Source organism: Cebus imitator, unplaced genomic scaffold (assembly GCF_001604975.1).
Source record: "Cebus imitator isolate Cc_AM_T3 unplaced genomic scaffold, Cebus_imitator-1.0 Scaffold524, whole genome shotgun sequence".
Taxonomy (NCBI): Eukaryota; Metazoa; Chordata; class Mammalia; order Primates; family Cebidae; genus Cebus; species Cebus imitator.
The window spans coordinates 200859-208232 of record NW_016107839.1 but is presented as its reverse complement, the minus strand read 5'-3'; the positions used below and the strand labels follow the sequence as shown (position 1 = coordinate 208232).

At 65.2% G+C, this 7374-nt stretch overlaps 1 protein-coding gene across 1 annotated transcript in view; it reads left to right on the top strand.

Moving 5' to 3' along the window:
* Window positions 1–692: 692 nt before the first annotated feature.
* CSNK1G2 (casein kinase 1 gamma 2) overlaps window positions 693–7374 on the top strand; it is a gene marked incomplete at its 3' end in the record, with an annotated part of 34718 nt that continues 28036 nt past the window's right edge. Inside the window, exon 1 of the mRNA XM_037733441.1 lies at window positions 693–961. The remainder of the gene's footprint in view (window positions 962–7374) is intronic.

Here is a 7374-nt window from a genome sequence, read left to right as displayed (position 1 = left end):
ATGCGTGGCATGGCGGGCCCCGCAGTGCACTTGACCCGCTGTCGGCCGCCCACGCCTCCGCTGTTGTACTCCTGGACACCGAGCAGTTCTTCTAGAACCGTTTTCCCCTCCTGGCCCAGGAAAGCCAGAGGGAAAACCCTCTTGCCCTTAATCAGCTCATTTCCTGGCCGGGCGCCCGCCCCTTGCAGCGCCTGCCCCGGAAACCTCGCAGCCCCTGCCCCGGAAACCTCGCAGCCCCGCGCGCGCAGACCGTCGTCTCGCCGCGCCTCGCCCGCCACCGCCCCACGCAGGCAACGCCCCGCGGCGCCGCCCGCCCGTGACGTCAGGTGGCGAGACCGTGACGTCACACACGCGGCGGGGCGGTGCCAAGGCGACCAGCCACGCGTCGCCATGGCAACAGCGGGTGGGGCGGCACGGGCGGCGGAAACCCCACCCCCAGGCGGATGTGGAAACCTCTCGACGCCTTTCCCGCCGGCGTCCGTCCCCGCGGCCGCGCGCTTTCGGTGTTCCCCGCGGGCAGCGGTCCGGCGGTCCCGGAGCGGCCGCAAAGCGCGGTGGCTGTCGCGCGGCGCCACCCACTGTCGCAAAGCGGCGCGACTGACGCCCTGCCTGGCGTTGGCCCCTCCCCGCGCTGTGACGTCGGCGGCGCGCGCCCCCGGCGCCCTGGCCGCGGCTGCGCAGTGAGGCGCGTATGGCCGCCGCCCCCCGCTGGCCGACGCTGGCGGCGTAAGGCGCGCGGGCCCCGGAGCGGGCGCGGCGGAGCGCGGCGAGCCCGGCGCTTCCCGCCCCGAACATGCGGAGGCCGGTCCAGGCGGCGCGGGAGCCGGAGCGGGGGCCCGAGCGGGCGCCGGAGCCGAAGCGCGAGCGGGCGCGGGGCCCGGAGAGGGGGTCCTCGCCGCGCTGCTGAGCCGGGGCCGGCCGCCCAGACGCTGCCCACGGGCCCGGCCACAGCGGAGCCAAGGTAACGACGCGCGCGCCCGGCCCGGCCCCCACACCCCCTGCGCGCGGCCCTCGGTGCCCCCGGCGCCCCCGCCCCCACACAGGGTCCATTGCCCCCTGCGTTCCGGACCCCATCGCCCACCCCGTCTAACGGCCCTCCACGCTGAGCCCCACGCTCAGGGCCCCACGGCTGCAACACCCCTCTGACCCTGCACTCGGGACCCCAGCGTCCCCCACTCCGCCGACGCCGCGCTCAGGAGCTCCAGAGATAGCTCCACGCTGATCTCCACACTCACGACTCCGCCGCCCCAGGGACCCTCACACTCCAGACCCTGCCCTCGCGGCCCCAGTGACCCCCCACTCTGCACCCGGTGACTGCCGTGCTCCAACTCTCCTGCCCTTTGCTGAGTCTTTAGCCCCCCACCGCACCTTCCGCTTTTTTCCCCTACCTGGTGCTCAAGCCCACCGCCCACTCACCCTTGTCCCTCACACCTCCCGCGTTCTGGTCTCGTTGCCCCTGCCCACCTGGCCCCGTCGCCACCTCCTGCCGTGGCCTGGCCCCTCCCCACGCAGCTGCGCCCCCCTCCACACTTTGTAGTCCTGACGCTCTTGAGGGGGAGAGCAGGGGAGTGGTGGGGGGAGGAAGGGGTCCGATCCGCAGGGACCTGTTGCGGCACTGCCCGGGAACTCCCGGCTGGGCTCGCCGCCCCCTCCCCCTTCCGCTCTGGCCACCGGCTTTGTTTTCCGGGAACGCACGGATCTGGGAGGGAGGGTGAGATGTCTGAGCGGGGCCTGCGGTGGTCACGCCGATCCCCGATCCCCGCGCGGCTCCTCCCTTCCAACTTTCTTGGGGGAAGACTTTCCTGTTGGGGGGCGTGGGGGCTGAGAGGACATTCGGGGACTGTTGCGTCCTGAGCTAGAATGGCTTTGGGACAGCTGGTTCTTATTCCTGTGGGCTCCGGATGGCATTGTTTGCAGGAAACGGCCGGAGGGTTGTCTGTGTAGGTGGAGTCCAGCATCTTCTCCCTCGCTGCTCTCTACTGTGGGTCCCAGGGCTGTCCACCTGTCCATCTGGTGGGGCTCTGCCTTCCAGGGTCTGCCTCTACACCCCAGGACATGCAGGAGCATCGTTGCTGTTTCCTGGGTGTGGGAGCTGAGCCGGAAGGTACAAAGGTTCCCGTCTTGGGGAAAAACCCAGTTAGGCCTTCGGCGCTCGGATTCGGGAGGGGGCTGGAGGGGCAGCTGGGGATGGAAGCACCCGGGCTACTCTGCCCTGCACAGCCCAGCCCGACCTGGGGTGCCTCTGGGCAGAGGACAGACTTTGCCAGGGCCCCAGGTTCGGAAGGGGGAAGTTTGCGGTTGTCACCGGTGAAGTTTTTCTTTTCTCTGCGTGTCCACCACCAGAACAAAACGCTCTGGGCTGGGCCCGGCCGTGCCTACTGATGAGTTTCCCAGGCAGGCAGCCCCCGGGAGTGTGTGCAGGCACGCGCACGCTTGCCTTGACGTCTCCAGGGCCCAGAGTGTTTTGCTCAGCCCCCCGCAGTGAGCTCTGAGAGCAGCTCCTTCACAGATGGGAGGGGATGGGAGGCCTGCATGCCGGGTAGCCGGGGTTGGGGTGGGGTCCCAGTGGGAGGGCCAGGTCCGGGGGCCGAGAGGCCAGCTGGGTGTCCTGCAGGACATGCCGCAGGCAGGTAGGGTGAGATGTGGGAGGAGCCGGCTGTACTCCCTCCACCCCCATGGGAGTCGGAACCCCGGTGGTCCTCTGAATTGACTGTGCCCGCTGTGCAGTCGGACCTTCTTGTGTGTAAAGGGGCTTCCTTTCCTGACTGATTTTCCTCCTCTCTGGTTCCTTTAAGGGAGCTGCAGGACCAGCGCCTCGTTTCCCGGGCTCTGGGCAGGTCTGAGGCCATGCCGTTTGTAGGATGGCCCGCCATGGTGCAACACTTTGTGCAGGCAGATTTCGTGGGATTGCTGATTTTGCTTTCTTCTTTTCTTCTCGTCTTCTTTAATAATACGGTAATTACTCTGGGCTACAAAGGAAGTAGGTGAGGGTTTTTAATTGAAAGTCTCCCTGTTGCTCATCCCAGGTTTAGGGGAAGCTAGTACGCCAGCCATTAATTTGGGGATTTGGGGCAGTCCCGTGGTGTGGCAGCCAGGGGGCGGGCACTGTGTCTGTGGGGAGTTGGGGGGGGGGCGGTCAATGCACATCTGAGAGGCAGGCCCCCCACCAGACACATCTGCAGAGCCCCTGGGAGGGTTGGAAGCTGAACTTGGGGACAGCCGGCGTTGCCGGGGGCGTCTGGAGAGGGGGATCCTGTTGGGGGTTTAGCTTTGTGTCTTCTGCATCTCCATGGAGCTGCCCCAGGCCCCCAGGAGCTCATGGTCCATCAAGGCCTTGAACAAGGCCTGGTGGAGGGCAGATATTGACTGCAGGCAGCACTGTGGGTGCTTTTGGGGCTGAGTGCTGGGCACAGCCTGGCAGGGGCTGCGGCCCTTTGGTGGTGGTGGGCAGGCCAGCCCGCAGGGCTATCTTTCCCTGAACCCAGAGGGGACACGGAGCCCATGTGAAGGAGGTCCTGGCCCGAGTCCCGTTGAGTGTGCTGGGGGCGGCTGCGGGCGGCCGTGGGCTGCGTCCTAGGCCAGTCTCGAGTCCCGTTCCCAGCTAGGGCTTGTGCTGGATTGAGCTCTGGCATCAGGCGTGCCGGGTCCACCTCTCCATCCCGCCGTCTGCGAGTGTTCCCCCCGGCAGCCACGTGAGAGAACCTGTGGGTGCCGGCACAGCTGGAGTTTGGCTCGCTCCGGCAGGAGGCCTGCGGTAGGGAGGCTCCAGGTCTCTTCCTCATTCGGGAGCTCTCTTGGGACCTGTGCTGTGGGGCTTCCCGGGAGGTGAGTGGAGTGTCCATTTTACAGATGAGGAAGTCGAGGCCTACCTGGCCTGCTTGGGTAGAAGGGAAGCTGCATCTCCCAAGGGCTAACTCCCGCGCCCATGCCAGTGGGAGCAGTGGCAGTGAGGGGCGGTGGCCCTGCAGCCAGAGGATGCACCTCACCGTTCTCCTGTCCTCTGAGTGCCGGCTCTAGGTGCAGGTGACCGTGCCGCCCGTGACTGGTGCGTGGGTGCAGCTGTCTGCTGGGTTGGTCTGTCTGGGAGCTGGACTGGCCTGGCTGGGTGGGGCACCCCTTTGTGCTGCCTCAGCGAGGACTCAAAGTGGGGAGCCGGGACCACCAGAACAGCGTCTCCAGCGCTCTGTGGGCAGCCATACAGCAGGCAGGGACGGCACCAGGGGCCGGGACCACCAGCCACCAGAACAGCGTATCCAGTGCTCTGTGGGCAGCCACACAGTGGGCAGGGACGGCACGAGGGGCTGGGACCACCAGAACAGCGTATCCAGCGCTCTGTGGGCAGCCCTGCAGTGGGCAGGGATGGCACGAGGGGCTGGGCCTGCCTGGCTCCTGGCCTCACAAGCTCCCCTCTGGCAGGTGGGGCCCAGTGAGCCTCCTTCCCCGGGCCGGCCTGCCTGTGGTGGGGCAGGGACCTCTGACCCCAGTATTGCCACCCTTTTTTTGTCCTGTCACCACCTACGTCAGTAGCAAGTGCATAGGACAAGGCAGGACACACCCCAGGTGGCCAGCGTGAGCCGGCCGTCCCCCAGGCACTGTCCTGAAGTCCGGCTGGGTTCTGAGTCCCCCAGGCTCCACGGCCCCTTCTCCCCCTGCCCAGAGTCCCTGGCCGCCGCCACTGCTTGGGGCCCTGTGCCAGCCTGTGCCTGTAAGGTGCTGGGACGCTCTCGGCAGGGTCAGCCTGAGCTCCATGCTGGGCCCACAGGGAGCCGCTTCTCGGGGCCCTCCGCAGTGGCCCCTCCCCCCACCAACTAAGGCAGCCCTGGCCCCAGAGCGCTGACTGCTCAGGGCACATGCCTCAGGTGTGGGGCTGTCTCTTGCTCAGAGCCTTGCTCAGAGCCTCCAGTGTGTCTCCTGCACAGGGAATTGGGGCAGCCCCCTGCCCGCCCTGCCCAGGGCCCCTCCTGTCACCCCCAGCTGTGTTTCTGGGGTGGCCCAGAGGCTTCCCTGCACCATGAAGCACGAGACAGTTTCAGGTCACATCACGCTGAAAACGGCCAGCTCTGGCTGGTCGCGATGGCTCACGCCTGTAATCCCAACACTTTGGGAGGCTGAGGCGGGTGGATCACCTGAGGTCAGGAGTTCAAAACTAGCCTGGCAAACGTGGTGAAACCCTTTCTCTAAAAATACAAAGATTGGCTGGGTGTAGTGGTGCGCGCCTGTAATCCCAGCTACTCAGGAGGCTGAGGCAGGAGAATCGCTTGAACCCGGGAGGCAGGAGGTTGCAGTGAGCCGAGATCGCGCCACTGCACTCCAGCCTGGGTGATATCAAGACCTTGTCTCCAGAAAACCCAGAAAACAGCCAGCTCTCCCTTGAATCACATCTGCTGTACTTCCGGCTGCACTGGGGTAGAGCCCTGGCCTCCCTGGAGAGGGCGTGGGGTAAGGACCGAGGCTGTCGGTCATGAGTGGGAAAGGCAGCCCAGGGGAGTGGGACGAGAGATGCTGGTGTGACTGTTGTGACCCATGGGGCGTGACTCTTGTCACAGCAGACTCCATCCAGGTGCAGAGGCCACACGCCTGCTCCCGGAAGAGGTGGGAAGCACTTCCCTAGGCCTGTCCCAGGAGGTCGCTCCCACCCCACACTTGTGGGGGCAGCTGCCTCGCCTCTGGGTCCCAGGCCCCTCAGAGGAGTGGGGCAGGTGAGGGCAGCAGGAGGAGAGATGGCATGAGGCTTGGGATCCCAGGCCAGGGCAGCCCCCTCGCTGTTTATTGATTGTTTTTAGGTAGAGTCTCAGTTTGTCGCCCAGGCTGGAGTGCAGTGGCGCGATCTCAGCTGACTGCAACCTCCACCATGTTCACGAAATTCTCCCACATCGGCCTCCTGAGTAGCTGGGATGACAGGTACCTGCCACCATGCCCGGCTAGGTTTTGTATTTTTAGTGCAGACCGGGTTTTGCCGTGTTGTCTAAGCTGGTATTGAACCCCCGGCCTGAGGTGGTGCGACCGCCCAGGCCTCCCGAGTAGCTGGGAAGACAGGCGGGAACCACCGCGCCCGACCCTGTCACTATTTAAAAGGCGGAGAAAATCCAAGAGGCTTTTTCATTGTCGCCAGCGATTTTCCTTTGATGCATAATTGTCCTTGGAGCCTTGAAAAAAGTTGTGCTTAAAGGTAATCCCTCAATTTTCCAGAAACTTCACCCGCCGGAATGAGGCATCCGAGTCCTGGTCTGACCGTTGGAGGGTCCCCACCCGTGAGGCTGACGGCCAGGCCTCCTGCCGTGGCCGCGGTGCTGCGGGCAGTGTGACCTGTAGGGCCCGGCCTCCTTAGGGGCCTTGTTTCCTGGCTGACCCCTGGATGCTCGTGTGGCCTGCAGTGATCTCTGCCCTTCCCCATCTGACCCTGTCCCGTCCCGGCGGCTGTGGTCCTGGGGCGGATGCCCAGGTTCTCCCTGCGGACACATACTGGGATGGGAACCTGAGGCAGCGCTTGGGGCCAGCGTGAGGATGGGAGGGGACGGCATCTGCCTCCACCTGGCTGGGTGTACCTGTGAGTTCCTGAGTGTGAGTGTGTGGGGGGACCCAGTTGGGGCCTGGAGCTGCAGGTGGGCCAGGCCAGGGTTTGTGGCTGCAGGGGTTTGTGTGTGTGTGTGTGTGTGTGCATGTGCATGCGTACGTGCACGCTGGGGTCTGCACAGGTGTGTGCGTGCCATGCCATCCCGCCAGTCTTGCCTGTAAGCCTCGGAGAGGGGCATTGTGTGGGGCTTGTGGTATGTGTGTGGGGCTCGATGCCTGAGTCCTTGGTGGGCCGTGGCTGCCCCAGGGGAAATTGTCAGGGACCACGCTGCCCCTCGGAGTTCGGCTGGGACCCTGGCGATGGGTGTGGTGACATCCTGGGGCCTCCGGGGTTTGTGGCCTCGCCCTCCTCGTGCCCGGGCGCTGGCTTCTGCATCCTGTGGGTGCACAGCTCCGGTTCCTCTGAAGGCTTCATGGGCCGTGCCTCGGGAGAGCCGGTTAAACACTGGCCCTGTGAGCAGGAGGTGTGGCTTTGGCAGGTACCCGGCCCTGGAGTCAGACTTGATCCTGCTCATGAGGGAGCCGTTCCCCGGCCCTGTCCCGCCCCCTCTTCCCCGGGTTGCTGGCCAGAGCTGGGCTCGCTGCTTTTCTTAAAATTAGTGACCCCGGCCGGGCGTGGTGGCTCAAGCCTGTAATCCTAGCACTTTGGGAGGCCGAGGCGGGTGGATCACGAGGTCAAGAGATCGAGATCATCCTGGTCAACACAGTGAAACCCCGTCTCTACTAAAAATACAAAAAATTAGCTAGGCATGGTGGCGCGTGCCTGTAATCCCAGCTACTCGGGAGGCTGAGGCAGGAGAA